The sequence below is a fragment of the Triturus cristatus genome, chromosome 3_2, assembly GCF_964204655.1.
Source record: "Triturus cristatus chromosome 3_2, aTriCri1.1, whole genome shotgun sequence".
Classification (NCBI taxonomy): Eukaryota; Metazoa; Chordata; class Amphibia; order Caudata; family Salamandridae; genus Triturus; species Triturus cristatus.
In genome coordinates, this window is record NC_140584.1 from 330,153,363 (window position 1) to 330,174,876 (window position 21,514).

A 21,514-nucleotide genomic window follows, 5' to 3' on the forward strand; every position below is an offset into this window, starting at 1 on the left:
AAATTACTATTCTAACTCCAGGGGGTGCAACAGTAGGGTAAGTGTTGGATAGTATAGGGGTAAAAATTACTATTCTAACTCCAGGGGGTGCAACAGTAGGGTAAGTGTTGGATAGTATAGGGGTAAAAATTGCTATTCTAACTCCAGGGGGTGCAACAGTAGGGTAAGTGTTGGATAGTATAGGGGTAAAAATTACTATTCTAACTCCAGGGGGTGCAACAGTAGGGTAAGTGTTGGATAGTATAGGGGTAAAAATTGCTATTCTAACTCCAGGGGGTGCAACAGTAGGGTAAGTGTTGGATAGTATAGGGGTAAAAATTGCTATTCTAACTCCAGGGGGTGCAACAGTAGGGTAAGTGTTGGATAGTATAGGGGTAAAAATTACTATTCTAACTCTAGGGGGTGCAACAGTAGGGTAAGTGTTGGATAGTGTAGTGTAATATTATGCGTTGTAATGGTAGGCGTTGTAATGGTATGCGTTGTAAAGGTATTTTTTAAAAATGCGTTGTAGTGTCATGCGTTGTAAGTGTAGTGCGTTGTAATGGCTTATGCGTTGTAAAAAATGCGTTGTAAGTGTAGTGCGTTGTAACAGTTGCGTTGTAAAGGTTGTTCCCCTGGTGAAAGGATGGGGGGATGAGTGGATGAAAAGGATGGATGAGTGGGTAAAATGAGGGGTGGGTGATTAGGTAAGAGGATGGGTGAATGAGTGGGTGGAAGGATGGGTAGATGGGTGAATGAATGGATGGCAGAGTAAATGGAAATTTGGATGGATGGATGAATGGATGGATGGATGGATGGATGGATGGATGGATGGATGGATGGATGGATGGATGGATGGATGGATGGATGGATGGATGGATGGATGGATGGATGGATGGATGGATGGATGGATGGATGGATGGATGGATGGATGGCAGAGTAAATGGAAATGTGAGAGGGTGGATGGGTAGTTGGGTGGGTAGTTGGGTGAAAGGATGGCAGATTAAATGGAAATCTGTCAGGATGGATGGATGGCATATTAAATGGAAATATGAGAGGATGGATGACAAAGTAAATCAAAATCTGAGAAGATGGATGTGTGGGCGAATTAATGGATGGACAAAAGGATCAACTGATGGATGAAAGGCTTTATTGAAGGATGTGTAAATCAAACAATGGATGGATGGGCATATGACTGGATGCATGCATATATGATAGATGTGTGAACTGAGTGATGGATTAATGGATGAAATTACAGATGAATGGAATGGTGAAAGATCGAATGATGGATGAAAGAATGAATGGATGACAGAATGTAAAGGTGAAAAAGGTGGATATTAGCCGGTGGATGGGAGGGTGGAATGATGAATTGATAGATGCTTGGATGGAAGGCTTTGGTGCTCATTTCGGAGGTGGGGGGTGTGGGGCTCACTTGGTTTGCATGCGTAGTCAGGACTTTGGTTTAAAGTGGGGATATTTTAATGTTCTGGCTACTCCCTTGTCTGAGCACATCTCACCTGCATCAAATGACCCAACGCTTCTCTTTTCATTGTACTGTTCCTTTTAACTCTACTCTCCCTAGTATGTAAACTTCTTAAGAACTCTACTTTTCCTCATAACTACTCTTTCACACAACTCTACTCCTTCAAAACAGTACGCTTCGTGTGATGTTGCACTTCCTGCTAACTCTACTCTTTCACAAAACGACTCTTTCTCATATTGTTACTCTTCCACGTAGCACAACCGTTTGCCACAATTAGTCTCTTTATCGTCATGCCATTCTCCAGATGGTTCCACGGTCACTGCTCGCTGAATGGGTGATTTGCTGCCGAGCTCTCTTTGGACAGCTCACTGAACCTGTTGCCCAGCTTGTCAGGATGTGCTGGTTTTGCCGCAGGTGGTCGGGTGGGTCCGGTGTGTTAATTGTGTCTTTGATGACGACTGCACGTCATCCAGCTGTGTGGGATGCCCTCAGGCGAGGAGGCGCCTTTCCAGTACTAAAGGTGACAGTCTTGCTGAAAGGTCGTTTGTTTTCTTTATGTGCACTTATGTGAGTTCGGCACGAACCATCAGGCCCAGGCACTGGGCCGCTTCTATGCCTGCAGGAACAGTGCAGACTCATTAATTAGGCTGCAGTTTTGTTCACTCGTGTTTTGTGAGTTCTGTTTTTCTAAATTTGTAACACAGGCTGGTTAGAGGATGTTGATTTCTACATGTTCACGCGGAGCCTATCTACAGAGAAACTCTTCCGACCCCAAGGGATGTCTACCTCATTCTTTAGAGGCCAGTCATGAATCCACGGCAGCTTTGCCAGAACCCTAAAGAGACATGCTCCTACCGCTCGAGAAAACTGCTCTGCTTCCTGAGACGTGTACCTGTCCCTATAGGATAATACCGTGCCTCACGAGACATGGCCTGCTCCCAGAGAGTACTGAGCTGACTCTGAGGGCTGTCTCGGCCCCAGAGGTGTTGTGCTCTGCTCCTCCCACCCATCAGGTCACCAAGGCCTTTAGGGGACTCTGCATCAGTCACCTTTGACCTCTACGCTAGTCCCTAGCGAGCTCTGCCTAGTCACCCCCCCTCCCCCCTCCGGCCAGTATTGTCCTACTTCCATGGGGCGCTGCCTTTTCCACAGGGAGCTTTGAACCTAATCTGAGAGAGCTTTGTTTTTACCCGGGACAGCCCTGCCCTCCTTCACTATGCAGATGACTGCCCAGAGCTCTGTTTCTCCCCTCACGACTGAAGTGCCCTTCACCCCTGTCACCACGGCGTGCACACCCAGCCAGAGCTCTCGTGCTCAGCGCACTGCAGTCTCGTGCGTGCAGGTGGTAGTTTCCAGCAGAGAGAAGGGAGTGTTGTAAATCTGGTCTGGCGCACCGCCCTCCTTGCCTGCCGTGCTCAGCTCTTCACCTCGCACACCCTGAAAGCCCGACTCTCTGTGGAAGATGCGGCTCGTCTATGGAGCATAAGGTCGCTCTTGCTCACAACGGAAGCCTGAACCCTCTCGGTGGCCCCCATCTAAGAAGTTTCTTCCGCCGAGATGCAGCCTCGAGTGAGAGGGCGGGGCTCGAAGATGAAGATCCTGGCCGGACTCCTGGCGCTTGTCACTCAGCAGATAGGTAACTTACGCCCTTCCTACACCCCAGGTATCCTACACTGTCACAGCCATCCTGAGCCCACTGCACACCCCACCACACTCCATGATGGAGGCAGGCTAGCTGAGGTCCCACCTCCCAGGACACGATGTTGATAATGATGTTCTGGGACCACGGTTCCCTGCATCCGTCAGAGACCCGGGCAGCCTGAAATGTCGACCCGTGCAAGTACATTTGTGAAAGCAGTGAGCACGCTCCTCTTTGCACCACCTTTATTTATTTTCTTATTAATATCTTCATTGCTCCCTCACACTTGCTGTTAGTTGTGGTACCCGAATGGCTAGCCAGATCCAAGAACCTTTGTGGGCCTCTCTGAGTCCTTTGTGCTGCTTGGTCGCAGCAACTGTGTTCTTAAGTCAAACCTGAGGTCGACAAAGTACTCTGTAGAATACAAACTCCAAGACACGAACCCAGTGCAGAGTAGGCACCCTTCATACTGTTGATACAGCTGCTTTTGACCTTTGTTGTTCTATGTGTTTCCAAGCATATATGTTGGCGGTTATCGTTTAATATAAACAAAAAGATGAATACTAATCCTCCTATGCAGGACTTGTTATGATCTTTACTTTTTAAGCAAGTGTTAGTGTTTGTAAAGCTTTATGGACAGTAGCTCTCTGTCAACATTGTAATACCATATATGTCCTGCTTGACTTGGCTCTGTGTCTTTTCCTATTCCAGGTATGTCTAAACTTTACCAACAGAAGACCTTCACAACTGTTAGAACTGTTTATTAGCATTGGATAATGTTCAACCAATAGCCTTTGATTTCAGCACATGTATCCTGCTCTAACCATAGCCTGTACCCACAAATGGATAGTCATTCTCTTTGTGAGACAATAGGTCATTATATAGCTACTAAATTCTGTGTTGTTGAATATTGCGATCGTTATTGTGTAGATATGTGTTTTGTGTACTTTCCATTTGATCCAGCTGTGTTCATGCTGTAAATACAATTAACCGCTTGGACGTTATGCTCAAGACCTTACTGTCCACACAGCTATCCATAGTGCTGTGGGCGGGGCCAGGCGAGCTGTGTCATTTACAGCTCTGATGCTCCTGTCACCCTTACACCCCTTCAAAGTGAGCAGAAATGTTTTCCGCTCTGGCCTAGTGGTTGAGACACCCTTCAACTGAAGTGTTCAAGTTGGAGATGGGCTGACATTAGCTGAAGGACCCGATTCCCAGGAAATCATTTCCGGGTTTCCATGTGGACATGGAGGAGCACAAAGGAAGCCCCTTATCCACACACATTGCGAAGAGTGCCAAGGGAGGGGTGTTGCTGAACATCTTAAAACTCCAAAACATACCTTCTGTCACGAAAAACACAAGGCTCTTTCAATGCAGGTGATTGCTTGGCCCCTCCAATGAACACCATTATCAAGATGACGAGGTGGGGGCAGTCATAATGGGCACGGCCAAGGCCCACACCACCAATGGAAACCTGGACCCAATGGTCACATCGTTCTTCCAGACGGATGCCAATCTGTTGATCGGAGCATTATTCATGGATATGGAAGAAAGCTGAGACATCCCCTCCCTTTCTCCCTTTACCTGTGGGTATGCTGCTGGCACAAAACGTCCCAGTTCCCCATGCTCACAGGAATCTGTGTGTTTCAGGTGCCATTGGAAAGCTGACAATCCCAGCTTTTCATTGGCGCATCTCACATCACAGAGAGCACTAGGTATTCGCAGTGGTATGTGATTGGGTGGTGCGTTCTAAGGAATTTGATAAGATGGGAGGCCACAAAGGAAATGACCTTGACTATCCTCCCCACCAATGGGCAGCAACAAGGCACACAGTTTTTACCCCACTAACTCATAATTACCTGACCAGGGTGACACCCTAATTATGAAGGTGATTTTCTCAGGGTGAGACCCATCCATTGCACTTTGGGTGTGCTCACACCTGTGATCTACCCAACTGCTGGATACTCGACTGCTTGTTTTCTGTTGGTGGGGAACACTCCTTTGTGCTTTTCTCTGATCTTTGGTTTCCAAATAGAAAAGCAGTTTCTACCTCTTGTGTTTTCAATGCTGCTGCTCTTCTCATCTTGCAGTGTGGACAGACAGCCTGCAGGTGGCACACATCTGTGCCCAGAGATCACCTTTCAAGCTCTAAGCCTGTCTTTATTCCATTCCCTATCAGTGTGCTGCAGATACCTTAGTGATCTATGCTCCACACTTACAAGGAATTGTTGCATACTTGTTGTACTAAAAATCTTTACTTTCCAGTGATACCTCTCCCACTAGTGCAACCACTTGACATTATTTATTAACCAAATTGATTCGATTTTAAGTAAATTATCTTCAGATGCCCCTATGATTGATGGAAGTCCCATCCCAATTTTATTATACGCAGATGACGCTGTACTTTTATCACGAACACAGATTGGTTTACAACGTCTTATAGACAGATTTGTGTTATTTATTAAAGATAGGAAACTGGTAGTCAACAAAACTAAGACTTTTGTTATGACTTGCGGTAGGAAGGTAAAATCAAAATCTACCTTCTACATTGATAAAGATAAGATGCAAACGGTCAATAGATTCTGCTATCTGGGATAACATTCTCTGGAGATGGGAAATGGACACATGAGGATGAGAATGTGAGATTGAAGATGAACAGAAATACCAGTAGTATTTTTAGATTTGCAGCTAAATTGGGGCAAAGGAGGATAAAAGAAATGTTGGCCATTTATAAAGCCAGGTGCGTCTCATCGGCACTGTATAGGGCGGGAATGTGGGGCCATCATCATGTTAATTGTTTACAGAATGATGAAAACAAGTTTTTGAAAAAGTTATTATGTACGCCCCCCTCAGCTTCAACTTTGTTAACTCACAAGGAAGTCGATATTGACTTCATTATGGATTTAGCTGCATTACGCCCACTATTGCTCTGGCGCTCCATCTGGTCTAAAACTGAGACAATATTCACACAATCAATCATTAAAGATTGCTTGAGGCTTGACAATTTATCACGTATACCATGGTTGAGCTATATTTACTACTGGTTTAATCTCCTATACGATTGTAACATCTGTTTGAACCCAGAAGCAGCTGCTCTGATATCAAAGAAAGATTTAAAACTGAGGTTTCTAGCATACAAGAATGTGGCTAGAGAGAGGCAGTCTAGTAATTTAATAACCATAGCATCTTATAATAATTTGAATTTGAGGAAAGGTTTTCAGGCTTACCTTACGATTGTGACACGTAATTCCCATAGATTTGTCCTAACCCGTTTAAGGCTCGGGATTGTCCATCACTTAGTTTCATTCCCTCACATGAAAATCAAATCTAATACACTGTGCCCTTGTGATAATGTTTCAAAGCAAAGTTGCTGTCACTTTTTACTGTTTTGCAAATTTTATTGTTATTTTAGGAAGTTTTATCTTAAACCTATCTTTTTAAAATACAATGTTAGATCCACAAAATTAGCAATGAAGCTTTTAATGACTTTGGAAAGCCCTGATATTTGTTTTTTTGTTGCATTATATGTGTTAAAGTGTATAAACATAAGGAAGTCTATAATTTGTTCCGCTTAGCTTCCATTGTTTTGCGTATTTTGCACATTTAGTATGTACTGCTTGCATCCTTTTATGCATTTTAAATTCTGAGTTGTCCATGGATGCCTAACGCACTTTAAAATTGCCTCTTCATTCAGCACTTTTTGTGCAGTTATAATGTACTCGTCACTTTATGCAGAATTTGCACTTTGTTAATTAATTCTAATGAAGTATTGTTAGTAACCCTCTTACGCTTCCTTAACCCCTTCAGTGCCCATGACGAGCTGGACTCGTCATGGGCTGCGGTGGCGCTGTGCCCATGACGAGTCCAGCTCGTCATGAACTCCGCCCGCTAATGAAAGGCGCGGCACTGGGCGGGGAAAGGGGCGGGCATGCAAGGGGTTAATTCTGAGTTGTCTACGGATGCATATCACACTTTAATATTGCCTTTTTGCACATAGTATTTTGTGCATAGTTACAATATACTTGTTATTCCATGCTGATTTTTGCACTTGCCAAAATAATTCTAATGGATTACCAGTTTGGTATGGCAACGGTTGAATTTGTATATATAAATGTATAGTGCTTATTGTATAAGACATTTTGGCCCGCTATGTATTTTAAGTTTTTATTTATTACCTGTCTTGCTTATATGGTTGTATTTTACATACCGAATAAAGCTTTTTGACTTGACTTGACTTGACAATGACAGCAGAACCTGTCCATTTTAGCCCCTAATAAAACAAGCATTGGAAATGCCAGTGTGTCAGGCTCATAACTGAAAGTGCCTCTTCAGTCTATGATGAGTTTAGCGGCTCAGTAAGTCATAACACTGGCAGTCATACTTGCACTCATACAAACATCCACTGATTCTTTTTTGCATCCACCCACTTACTCAAGCACAATAAACCAGTCACAGAAAGTCAGTAATCATATGGAAGACAACAGAATAAAAGTAGAAAAAAGAAGACATGCCCCAACCTAAATTTGATCGGCATTTGTGTAAAATGTAAATAAAAATCAAACTTTACAGCAGGTGGCCATCTTGCAATGGTATTGTGCATAGCTGTCATGTTCAGAGGCAATTTGTTGGCCATCTTGGAGTGGTAAAAACAATGATATACTCTGCACAATATCATTCTAAGATGGCTGCTTATTAAACCTCGCACTGAGCTGCAATTCTTGAATGCTAAATTGTGGGGTACAGTGTATCACTGTTGCACTGATCCAAGATGGCTAAAATAATGGTTGCTTCTAAGTTATCTTAGGACTGTAAATCAATTAAACACTATATAAAATTATATTCCAAGATAGCTACCCAGTTTGGAAATAGTTACCTTAACCATGGGGGTTTTCTTTAGGCTATGGGGCTATAAAAAAACTCATATACAGAAATTCCCCAATCAACCATCAACTGGAATTCTTCAAACAAAACTGTTGTATGAACCTAGCTCTAATGGCACTATAAGGTATTTATTTATTTTCACAATTCTTTGTTTACAAATTATTTGCTAAACACATTTTGCAAATTAGTTACAACAGCCAATGTGTTTCAAAATGTAGTTACATATATTTACATTCAATTATCATTATTTTACCCCTATACCATACCTGATACCTAACACCATATTCATTTCTCTCTTCACCACAAACCAAATACTATATTATTGTTTGTAACTTCTTGAAGGACATCAATGACTGGCCCTTACTTGCCAGTAAGGACAAATTGATTTGATTCCTGCCTTTGTTGTCAATTCCTCCACTAATAGTTTATGATGATAACGCACCCCACATGGTCTTTCCCAGACATATGTCCTGAAATGCTTCAAAGACTACACCACTACTAACGTCTCACACTTGTTTATCCCCTTCTTCACACAAGACATGGCCCAAGTATGTTTTCAGAGAACAGTTAAACCCTTTTTCTTTAACACATTTAAAACCCAATGTATCTTCATATACTATTCCACACATAATAGGGCTGACCATAAGCCCCTCTATGTATATATCTGTATGTAGAGTTTTTTAATAGTTTTTTTTATCATAAGGACCTGGCAGACTAATACACCTGTCAGGCCCTCCTAAAAGGGTCTAGCAAGGATCATTCCTACACAAATACTTTATCCCAGGGTTTGTCAAAGGAAGTAACTAAATCAAATCCTTGCGTACCGGACAAAACTGTGAGATTCCATATAACAAATGCCGGTGTACAGGCATTAGCACAATATAATACCAATCCACCCTTAAAGTTCTATTGGATTTAGCATATAATATTCATAGACCTACTACTTTTGTTGTAAATTTCCATGACAAGCAGCTTAGACCTATGGTTTCGGACATAATGTTCCTTTATGAACCAATCAGGCCAATACCCTTTATCACCACCACAAATTAGAAACATACACCAAATTCGAGCTTGCGGAACAATATACAAACCCCCCTAAAGAGAGCCTAGCAATAATTCAAACAGTGCAAATCTTCTAGCACCAGGGTTTTGTCAGAGAGGTTATCAACACCAGACTACTTGCCTATTGTACTAATCTTGTTGTATGGATCGTGTCATCCAGTGCAGAAATCCCTCCTTCATTTCAGTTTGAAGACATGTGTTTCCCTCCATAATTCTATTATTTTATCTATTTTAATCATTTTCCTTTAGGCTTCTTTCTTTTAGTTGTAGGTTCTTTAACACACACAGAATAGGTTCCATTTTAGCTCCAGTCTCCATTTTAGTTAGCTTGTCCAGCTTGTTTACCTTTGGCCCAGATACTGCATGTCATTATGACGTAAAGACTATACGGTCCAACTCCATTTTAAGTAGGCCGAGGCTTCATTTTCTGTATTCCTGCAGAATCATCAACATGTCTGCCTTTGTCGCAGATGTTATCTGTGCCTCTTTCCAAGATCTGTGACAGTGACAAGTCATTTAGATACAGACATTGACAAAACACCTGATGCGACATCAGTCTGGAACAAGTGCCCTGTTATCTCAATTTCAAGGTCAAATAAAGAACTATTGTCAAAATAGTTTAGTCTGTCCTTTCTTACTTTTACCTTTTTTGTTCAAAGGAATGTGACTTTGACTAGCATCTTGATGCTCATTGGTTATATCAAACATCCTACTCGTTAAATAGGGAGCACCATTTAACATAAGTTTGTTAAGCACTTGACTGAAAACAGGTTATTCCCCATTTGACTTCTGAGTATGAATCTCATGTTTATTGAGTCTGTTTGCTAACATTGTGCAAGTAACTTCTATTGCAATAGGAATTATTTCAGGGCACACACACATATCTCTGTGCTATACGTTTGTAACAGACTGGGCCTGATTCACAGAACTAACTCAAGACAAAATCATAAACTTACTACCATTTTGGTATTCAGAGAAGGCACTTACTCATTTTGGTATTCACAGAAGGCACTTACTAATTTCGGTATTCACAGAAGTTAGGAGTCCTAACTTTAGGACTCCTAAATGCCTTCTGTGAATACCGAAAGTCTTAAAGTTAGGATTTTCTCAGTTTAGGAGTAGTAAAGTTGGGACTCCTAACTTTAGGACTCCTAAATGCCTTCTGTGAATACCGAAAGTCTTAAAGTTAGGATTTTTCTCAGTTTAGGAGTAGTAAAGTTAGGACTCCTAACTTTAGGACTCCTAAATGCCTTCTGTGAATAACGAAAGTATTAAAGTTAGGATTTTTCTCAGTTTAGGAGAAGTAAAAGAAAAATCCCAACTTTAAGACTTTCGGTATTCACAGAAGGCATTTAGGAGTCCTAAAGTTAGGACTCCTAACTTCTGTGAATACCGAAATGAGTAAGTGCCTTCTGTGAATACCAAAATGAGTAAGTGCCTTCTGTGAATGCCAAAATGGTAGTAAGTTTAGGATCTTGTCTTAAGTTAGTTCTGTGAATCGGGCCCGAAGAGAGGGGTAAATGCACAAACTGCGTACCTCTTTTGAAATACTTGTAAATGCATACTCTGCATTTCTCTTTTAAATATTTTCACTTATAGGTGGAGATTTGGAGTTTGATATAGTTCCCAACACTGGGAGCTTGTAGTCATACAGACCTACACAATAAGTATTTACATAGGTACTCTACAAAGACCTGGAATTCTCTTTGAGACATCATGAACACCAGACATGGTTTGGTGGTCAATTGCCTCACACACCACAATATGTTAATAGGGATTTGCTAAATAATGACAGAGTAATCTGTCACATGTTGGCTGGATTTATATTTATTAATAAATCAGTGCACATCATAATCAATTCCTAAATGTTTCACCCATACAAGTATAACAGAGCTGTCACCTGGGAATGGCTCCAAAGCCGGTGGCTGGCTTGTGTTGCAGTGCAGGGAGCTTTAGGCGCTGGCAACTTTTTAACATTATACACACACAATAAAAAGTTTTAACCCTGCACAGCTCACAACAATACCCAGTCCCTGTCAATCTAATTACGTAAAGCTTATACTTCAGTTCCCACACTAGAGCACTGTAGGACTCAGTTTAAATGCCTTTTACGGCTTACAATATACATTGCATACATTAGCACCTAAATGGATACAGAGATTCAGAAGGGAAGTTAATAAAGGAATAGAAATGCTGCGGAAGGTGGCTGCCTTACAGAGACACGCTTCCATTGGTGTATGCCATCCACAATGGACCATAAAAGTGAAGGAATTCACATTGTAAGGGAACTGTGTGGCAAAGTTTGCTTTGCTGCAGATCATATCTCTCCAAGGAATCTGCAAGTTACCCAATCGCAAGCCAAGATTGGCGCAGATGTTTTAACAGTGATTCATGCAACATAAAAGGAGATGAGACTTCGGATCACTACTACATCCTCATTTCAGATAGCATTTTTATGGTTTTCAAACGGAAGTGAAAGATAAACATGCTCTCAGATGAGCAAGCTATGTTAGATTTAATAAGGGCAGCTGGGGGCGTTAATACGTCTGCACATGCTGGCATAAAATCTGCAGTGTCAAAGCTGAAGCACCGAAACTGATATCTAAAGTAGCCATTCTCAATAAAACAACAAGAGAAAAATAAATATTTCTACAAAAAAGATAGTTTTAAAAGTGTGCCTTGGCACAAAAAAAGGATTTGATCGATTATTTACATTGGTAAATTAAAAAGAGCTTGTTTCGACCTAAATTCTAAAATAGATATTTTAACCTCAAACGGCAAGAAAATCGTTTTTCCCTGCACAGAACTTTTTTCATGTGAGATTTAAAGACTTCTAAAGACTAGATTTCCTATTAACTTTGCCGCCTTCTTTCACAACAGCGTCTATTTTTAAACAATCAACATGAAATACAGTTAGCAGTACCATAAAGGTGGCATTCTAGTTTCAGAGCAACTATATGTGGGCACTGGACTTTTGTCAACCTACAAGCTAAAAGAACTGTTTCACATAAATAGGTTACACTAACATGTCGCGTCGCACTGCAGTTGCCCATCCTCAAGCATGTAGAAGTTAATGGATCATCAAAATCACCAAATATTAATCACCAGCAGTGCCAAAATCTGCTTTCACCAGAGTAAGGTTACAAGACATCTTTTCTTCATTGGATTCCATTGACAGCAAGGATGTGCTTTCTCGTCTCCAACATCAAACAAGCATTTGCAATGCAATAGGTCTCGCAGTTGCGAGATTTTGAGCTATTGGCATTGTAAGTGACCTTGGCTTTTATTTATGTGTTTATAAAATCTGCAGTAATAAAAGGCATTGCCATTTACAGTACCAATAGGTCAAAGTTTAAATGCCTTTTACGGCTTACAATATACATTGCATACATTAGCACCTAAATGGATTCAGAGATTCAGAAGGGAAGTTAATAAAGGAATAGAAATGCTGCGGAAGGTGGCTTCCTTACAGAGACACGCTTCCATTGGTCTATGTCATGCACAATGGACCATAAAAGTGAAGGAATTCACATTGTAAGGGAACTGTGTGGCAAAGTTTGCTTTGCTGCAGATCATATCTCTCCAAGGAATCTGCAAGTTACCCAATCGCAAGCCAAGATTGGCGCAGATGTTTTAACAGTGATTCATGCAACATAAAAGGAGATGAGACTTCGGATCACTACTACATCCTCATTTCAGATAGCATTTTTATGGTTTTCAAACGGAAGTGAAAGATAAACATGCTCTCAGATGAGCAAGCTATGTTAGATTTAATAAGGGCAGCTGGGGGCGTTAATGCGTCTGCACATGCTAGCATAAAATATGCAGTGTCAAAGCTGAAGCACCGAAACTGATATCTAAAGTAGCCATTCTCAATAAAACAACAAGAGAAAAATAAATATTTCTACAAAAAAGATAGTTTTAAAAGTGTGCCTTGGCACAAAAAAAGGATTTGATCGATTATTTACATTGGTAAATTAAAAAGAGCTTGTTTCGACCTAAATTCTAAAATAGATATTTTAACCTCAAACGGCAAGAAAATCGTTTTTCCATGCACAGAACTTTTTTCATGTGAGATTTAAAGACTTCTAAAGACTAGATTTCCTATTAACTTTGCCGCCTTCTTTCACAACAGCGTCTATTTTTTAAACAATCAACATGAAATACAGTTAGCAGTACCATAAAGGTGGCAATCTAGTTTCAGAGCAACTATATGTGGGCACTGGACTTTTGTCAACCTACAAGCTAAAAGAACTGTTTCACATAAATAGGTTACACTAACATGTCGCGTCGCACTGCAGTTGCCCATCCTCAAGCATGTAGAAGTTAATGGATCATCAAAATCACCAAATATTAATCACCAGCAGTGCCAAAATCTGCTTTCACCAGAGTAAGGTTACAAGACATCTTTTCTTCATTGGATTCCATTGACAGCAAGGATGTGCTTTCTCGTCTCCAACATCAAACAAGCATTTGCAATGCAATAGGTCTCGCAGTTGCGAGATTTTGAGCTATTGGCATTGTAAGTGACCTTGGCTTTTATTTATGTGTTTATAAAATCTGCAGTAATAAAAGGCATTGCCATTTACAGTACCAATAGGTCAAAGTTTCTAAAATGCGAGACCTACTGCACTGCAAATGCTTGTTGTTTACAGGCACCCCATGCTGCGCTTTCACAGTATTATAGGCCATGCTGCCTCTTTTTTCAAACGAGTCATATCTAACGAAAGGTCTGCAGACACTATTTAATAAGTGTGATATAGGGTGCTTTTACCAAAAAAGCATTTGTTTGCCAAGTTGATAAAAAAATGCTTTTTTTCCGTAAAAGCGCCCCGTGAAAGAGTGCATGGCGTGCTGAATGTTGTAGGAAAGCATATAGTGCGTGCAGTAGGAGAAAAGCATTAAAGAAAATAGTGTTTACAGACTAATTAAGACGTACCGAAGTAAAAGGGCCAGTCCTCATGGGAGGTTACGAAAGACAAGGTGGTACTAAGGAGGGACTAACAAACTTATTACTGAATCAGAAATAGCATTTACGAACGACAACAACACAAGCCAATGACAAATATGGGCAGAGATCAGCATGATATAGTGATTTTCCTTCTTTTATTTTGGTCAGCATCTTATCATTTTAAATACATTCAAAATATTTTTGGAGATGAGCGAGTAAACAAGCCATGAAATAAGCTTCGATAGCACATAAACCACAGATAAGAACATCTCTGAACCTCTCTCAACACAAAGAATTGAGATGGGGTGAAACCTTGCCATGTAGGGTCTACTCTCTACCTCTGCCAATTTAAAAGTAAGGATAGCTAGAGAGGCCATGCCCTTTGAACACAGGGCTCTGGAAAGAACGTGCAGGAAACAACCTGTTGGTGGCTTCACATTTGAGCCTCCTAAATCCTCCTTGTAAGTTTTATTTGGGAGGCCGAGTGGTGACTACAGCTCGCTGAAATAATAAACTCTTTCATTAAGGAGGAATCTACGAACTATTGCTCTATCGCTCATGAATATAAACCAGAGAACACATCCACACGGCCATCTCATGCAGAAGGCTTCACTGGATTCATGGCTAGCTGGCTTGTCTGCCAGGCCCCTCCCCCTCACCCTTCTGTCATATCATGAGCTCAGAGGAGAACCTTTGTCTTCCTGTCACTCGGCTCATTTGAGTCAGGTAATTGGCAGGCACTTTAAACACTTCCCTCAGTATACTTGATTGATTCAAACGTCTGGACTCAAAGATCCTTTTCAAAGTAAATGATCGGTACACAAGCCATGAAATAAGCTTCAATAGCACATTTTAAATACATTCAAAATAGGGGAGAGCATATTTACTACATATAATGGCCTTAAATAGTCAAATATTTTTGTTGAAAAATGTAAATGTATTCAATATAAATAAAAGAAATCTGATATGACCGCAAAACTCTTCCATGTGTGGATTTTTTTTGTTTAATCTGGTTCCGACCTGCGCCTTGGGGAGGTTTACGGCTCCTTGCTCTTTCTCCTCCCCTCGTTCATGGCTGGTCTCCGAGCCTGAAAGTAGTTAAGGCCAGAGGCAGCGCCGTATGTGCTGCAGAGGCACAGCGGGCGGAGTAACGGAGAGTGAAAGTTGGCCCAATATGGAAAGTAAAGAAAAACGTAAACAAACAAACCTTGTTCAAATCATGATGCACGGTGTTGGAGTTTACCGCGCTTCATACTTTGGACAGCCCGGTGCTAACAATGTTTGTTTATTTTAGTACAGTTTTTCTAAAATAAACAAGCATCACTAGCACCCTGCTGTCCAAAACATGAAGCGCAGTGTCAGAGAAATGGGTGCCGAAGGAGCGATGCGGACTACTGCTGCAGGGGCGGCGTGCGCTGTGAGGGAGGCACAGTGCTTCAACAAACTAGGGAAAAATAAAGTACCATGAACAGCGATGTCGGAGACGCGGGTGCATATATGAAGTGAGAAAAAGTGTGCAATTCTGGGGAAAAAATGCTTTACCTACACGATGGCCCCTCGCATCGCATGCCACTTCTCAGCTTTGGAAGCGGTGAAATATAAGACGTGACCCCTGGTTATAAACAAGCAGCATGCGGTGCCCGCCCCTCGTGCACACCGGCACTTGAGAACGGCGGTGGAAAATAAACAAGGAAGTAGTCCCTACACGAATAGATAATGCCGAGCAGTGGAACGAAACTGTAGTTGGTCGGTGCTGCTTCCTGCTAAAGGGAAGCAAAACGGAAGTGCCGCATGGGATCGTAAGCCAATGACAAGCCCGCTAACAAAATAAAGGCCCGAGTTAACGAATGGCAAGAGGCAGGAGAAACTACCGGCAATAGGCGGAGTTTCACCCAATATAAAGAATTACTTAATGCCTCGTAGAGGCAGCGCATGCGCTGCCCCTTGCGAGACCTAAAAATGGTGTGCTTTCTCTGCTCTGCTCAAATCGAGAGCAGTGATATCTAATCCAGAAGCTGCCTTTCTCTTCTGCTCTGCCGTGTTGTTGTTTTCACAAACCATCTCAGGTCTCGTCAAGTCATTAAAGCCTAAACAATGTTCAACCTTCATATTCAGTGGAGAGCTCATGCCCACATCATCAACAGAAAGAAACAAAGGTCACCATCTTCTCAGCATTCAGGGACAAGCAGACTTTTGTCAGAAATCCAAAATTATCTATACAGTTTTTGCATTTTACTGGGACATAGCCTATTTTTGCTATTGTTTGTGCTTTTAACCTCCTTCCAGTTAGTGGTCAAAATGAGTGTGAAAGCAATAATGGATCCCGGAAAGCTATACATTTCTGAAAAGTAGACAACATTCTGAATCGAGCATGGGTTATTTTTGTAAATCCTCCAAGGTTTCTTTTTTGAAACTATCAGTTGAAAGTAAAGAATACTGAAATTGAGTTGAAAAAAAACAGCCATTTGTGCCAGCGTTTTCACCTGTAACTTCTTCTAAGTATGACAGATTATTTAAAGCAATATACTGCTGAACCCTTCTGGTTGCGACGATACATAGCAATTGCAGGTTCACTAAGGCCCAGAGGAACCCAGAGCCAATAACTGATCTGCGTCTTGCAATGGTTTTTCATTGTATACAGGCATATATTGCAATTCATTTGGTAAAATATAAACAGTGAAAAATAGGAACCAAGGAAACCTATATATTTCCTAAATGGGAACAAAATATAAAGTTTAGAAAGGGGTGGTTATTTGCACATCTCCAAAATTGTGGGTACCCATAAAAGAATGTGAATTAGCAGTCTTTTTTCAAAATGACTTCTTTTTTTAAAACCTAGCAAACATATACATTTTTTAAAACCAGACACACAGAGGAATCCAGCATGGGGTGACTTGTGTTGCTCTCACCAGGTTCTGTTACCCAGAATCCTTTGCAAACCTCAAACTTTGTCTAAAAAACTACATTTTCCCCACATTTCTGTGATAGAAAGTTTTGGAATCTGTGAGGAGGCACAAACTTCCAGCCACCTAGCATTTCCCAAAGTCTTCAGATAAAAATGGTACCTCACTTGGGTGGGTGGGTCTAGTCTCTACAACAGGAAACGGCCCAAAACGCAACATGGACACATCACATTTTTCCAGTGAAAACAGACCTTATTTTGCAATGTGCCTATCTGTGAATTTTGGACCCTAGCTCTGCTGGCACCTAAGGAAACCTAAGAAACATAATCATTTTTGAAAACTAGACATCTAGGGGACCCCAGGATGGGGCTACTTGGGTGGCTCTCACCAGGATCTGTTACCCAGAATCCTTTCCAAACCTCAAACTTTGCACCAAGAAAACCACATTTTTCTCACCCTTCTGTGATGGAAAGTACTGGAATCTGCATGTATCCACAAACTTCCACACACCCAGGATTCCCCAAAGTCTCCTGATAAACATGGTACCTCACTTGTGTGGGTAGGCCTAGTGCCCGCAACAGTAAACGTCCCAAAACGCAACTTGGACACCTCACATTTTTCCAGTGAAAACCTACCCTTCTTTGCAATGTGCCTAGCTGTGAATTTTGGACCCTAGCACTGCCGGCACCTAAGGAAACCTAGCAAACCCACACGTTTGAAAACTAGACATTTAGGGGAATCCAGGATAGGGTGACTTGCGTGGCTCTCACCAGTTTATGTTACCCAGAACCCCTTGCAAACCACAAACTTTGTAAAAAAAACATATTTTCCTCACATTTCTGTGATGGTAAGTTCTGGAATCTGTGGGGAGCCACAAACTTCCAGTCACCCAGTATTTCCCAAAGTCTCCGGATAAAAACTGCACCTCACTTTCACTTGTGTGGGTAGGCCTAGTACCATCGACAGTAAACAGCTCAAAACGCAACATGGACACATCAAATTTTTCCAGTTAAAACTGGCCCTTTTTCCGCAATGTGCCTAGTTGTGGATTTTGGACCCTAGCTCTGCCAGCACTAGAGGAAAACTAGCAAAGCCTAACATTTGTGAAAACTAGACATCCAGGGGAATCCAGGATGTAGTGACTTGTGCGGCTCTTACCAGGTTCTGTTACCCAGAATCCCTTGCAAACCTCAAACTTTGTAAAACCCATTTTCCTCATATTTCTGCAATGGAAAGTTCTGTAATCTGCAGGGAGCCACAAAATACCAGCCACCCAGCATTCCCAAAACTCTCCAGATAAAAATGGTAACTCAATTGTGTGGGTAGGCTTAGTTTCCATGACAGGAAACGCCCAAAACGCTACATGGACACATCACATTTTTCCAGTGGAAACCTACCCTTCTTTGTAATGTGCCTAGCTGTGAACTTTGGACCCTAGCACTGCCGACACCTAAGGAAACCTAGCAAACCCACACATGTTTGAAAACTAGACATTTAGGGAAATCCAGGATGGGGTGAATTGTGTGGTTCTTACCAGGTTATGTTACCCAGAACCCCTTGCAAACAACAAACTTTGTAAAAAAAAAAAAAGCATGTTTTCCTCACATTTCTGTGATGGAAAGTACTGGAATCTGTGGGGAGCCACAAACTTCCAGTCACCCAGCATTCCCCAAAGTCTACTGATAAAAACTGCACCCCAATTTCACTTGTGTGGGTAGGCTTAGTACCATTGACAGTAAACAGCCCAAAACGCAACATGGACACATCACATTTTTCCAGTGAAAACGGATCCTTTTTTCGCAATGCGCCTAGCTGCGGACTTTGGACCCTAGCTCTGCCGGCACCTAAGGAAACCTAGCAAACCTATACATTTTTGAAAACTAACTATCTAGGAGAATCCAGCAGGAGGTGACTTGTGTGGCTCTCACCAGGGTCTGTTACCCAAAATCCCTTGCAAATCTCAAACTTTGTAAAAAAAAATATTTCCTTACATTTCTGTGATGGAAAGTTCTGGTATCTGTGTGGATCACAAACATCCACCCACCCAGCATTCCACGAAGTCTCTAGATAGAAATGGTACCTCACTTGTGTGGGTAGGCGTAGTGCCCAAAACGTACTGTGGAGACTTCAAAATTATTGATTACAAAAAGACCTATTTTTGCGAGCTAGTCACCTGCATTTTGAATCCCTGGCACGTCGGCCATCTAGGGAAACCTACCAATCCCAGACATTTCTGAAAACTAGACACCTGGAGGAGGTCCAGTGAGGTGTGACTTGTATGGATCCCCCAATTTTTTCCTACCCAGAATCCCCTGCAAGGCTTAAATTTAGCTGAAAAAAATCACATTTTGGCCGGCCGAGTTTGTTATGGACTGCCCTAAAGGGTAAGACGTAATATTACCAGCCTTTTCTGACTTCATTCCAGAGTAACTGAAACATACATATGTGCAGGAGTGGGTGTTAGTGCTAGCTCCTGTGTTCTACCGCAGTCATGTAGGGTGGGATGCTGAGTCACCTCACCATGAGACCACATTAAAAACTACTCCAACTCCACAGAGGCAGCACCCAATAAAACATGACGTAAAGGAACAAGTCAGGGAGATCTTAGATCAACTTAAATACTAAGGTGTTATAGAAAATTGCACCTCTTCCATGAATAATCCTTTGTTTCCCGTAATGAAACCCGACAATTTATACTGTCTAGTTTTAGACTACAGGCCTTTGAATACATGCACAAAAACATTTGCAGTACAAAATGCACACAGTGCTGCATTAATGAATAACATTGTGCGGAAGAAATACAAAACAACTCTAGATATCTCGAATGGATTCTTTTGCCAAAATATAGCGCCTGAAAGCTGATATTTGACAGCATTTTCACAGTTCGTCTCAGAACGCCAATTCTGTGGATTGCTCCAAGGGTATAAGAATAGCCTGGGGTTGTTCTCAGCAAGAGTATCAGAGTTACTTCAAAATTGTGATGAGGAGACATTGTCCTATGTAGATGATATGTATCTGACAGACGATTAATTATTGGATCGCTTTCACAGGTTGAACAACATAATTCTGTGATTCGCCACTGTGGGCTACAAATGTAACTTTAAAAATCAAAAATTCTCTCCGCCGGGTCTTCCGTACATTCTATATCTTTGGCGCTCACTCGTGGTACACCATTAACTGGACTAAGTTCCAGCTCTGCATGTTGTGGGGTACACCGCCATACAACCCCAGACAAACCTGCTCTCATCCCTGGCACGTCTTCGATCCGACGCTAAACATTGGCGATCCCTCCCCCTTACTCTCTTGGGACGTGCAGCCCTCTTTAAGATGCTGGCACTGCCGTGTTTTCTCTATGCATAGCAAAACACCCCTAACATAATCCCTGACACCTACATTGCCAGCATTGAAAGCGTTGTGCGGGGACTGCTGTGGGATGGCCGAGCTCCACGCATAGCCATGAAAAAGTTGACGATGGGGTGGGACAATGGGGGTTTTGCATTACCCGACATGAGGCTTTATGATCAGCTGTCCCAATTGGTCGCAATCAACAAATGGGTACACGGGGACTATGACGACCCAAATTTCCGTACAGATCGATGGCTTCTGGGACAGGGGGGATACAATAGGGCATTTTACACGAACCCTCGTAAGCTCAACCTCACGGGACCCACAGCAAGCACAAATGGGATCTTTCGGTACCTGCAAATTAGCCACACAGTCAAAGCGGTTTTACCCAGGGACGTTCCACTACCCGAGGCCTCTCCGCTTGAGGTCAGACTGATACTCGATCCTATGAATAAAAAGGCCATATCCCTCACATATAAAAAGCTACTAAATAATCGCCCAGACCCCGTCTTGTGCCTGCGTCAATACTGGGAGATGGACTTGGGGGAATTAGAAGATGATGATTGGCGAGAAGCTCTGGCCTCCACCAGGTAAGTGGCTATCCCAATGAGAATGCCCCCGGTCCAATTTAAGATCCTTCACCGTGTATATTTAGACGCAGGGGTCTTGGTCAAAATGGGTAGGAGGGCTGACCCCATGTGCATTCGGCAATGCCACCAAATGGGAACCTTTTTTCACATCCTCTGGGATTGCTCAATAGTGCAACGATACTGGGGCAATGTCACACCAAAGCAAGTGTTCCAAATGCAAAAGCACTGCATCTGCAATGGATACAATGGGCTAATTATCTCACTGCAACAGATGTAGACTACAAATATGATTCTACATTAAAAATACAAGCATTCCTGCAGTACGAACAAGAATATCCTCTCCCCCATAAAAGAATGCCTCTATATCAGTATGAATACATAATTTACACTGACGGCTCTGCCCAGCCTGCCATAGGAAGTAAACAGCAATACAGCACAGCATGTGCGGTTGTGAAGGGACATATGCGGGATGGCAAGTTCCGTCCTACCAATACACAGACGCAGTCTCTAGGAGATTGCGCGGCACAGCTGGCAGAACTGAAAACCCTGATACTGGCACTAAAAAATGTGGTTCGATTGGGACCAGAATGGTTTTAGAGATTCCAAAGGTTGTACAATAAAGCACAAGATGCGTTGGGAACAAGTGGCAGAGCTGAAAAAAGGCTTCCTACGTGCTCATAT

The 21,514-nt window shown here is 42.1% G+C and overlaps 1 non-coding gene and 1 pseudogene across 2 annotated transcripts in view; both read left to right on the top strand.

Moving 5' to 3' along the window:
- The first annotated feature begins 2,588 nt into the window (after window positions 1-2,588).
- Window positions 2,589-21,514, top strand: part of LOC146857295 (pancreatic secretory granule membrane major glycoprotein GP2-like) — a 233,415-nt pseudogene continuing 214,489 nt past the window's right edge. Inside the window, exon 1 of the transcript XR_014979886.1 lies at window positions 2,589-3,098. The product of XR_014979886.1 is annotated as a pancreatic secretory granule membrane major glycoprotein GP2-like (transcript). The remainder of the gene's footprint in view (window positions 3,099-21,514) is intronic.
- LOC146857296 (U1 spliceosomal RNA) lies at window positions 4,953-5,117 on the top strand. Its single transcript, XR_014980314.1, has one exon. It is a non-coding gene; the product is annotated as a U1 spliceosomal RNA (small nuclear RNA).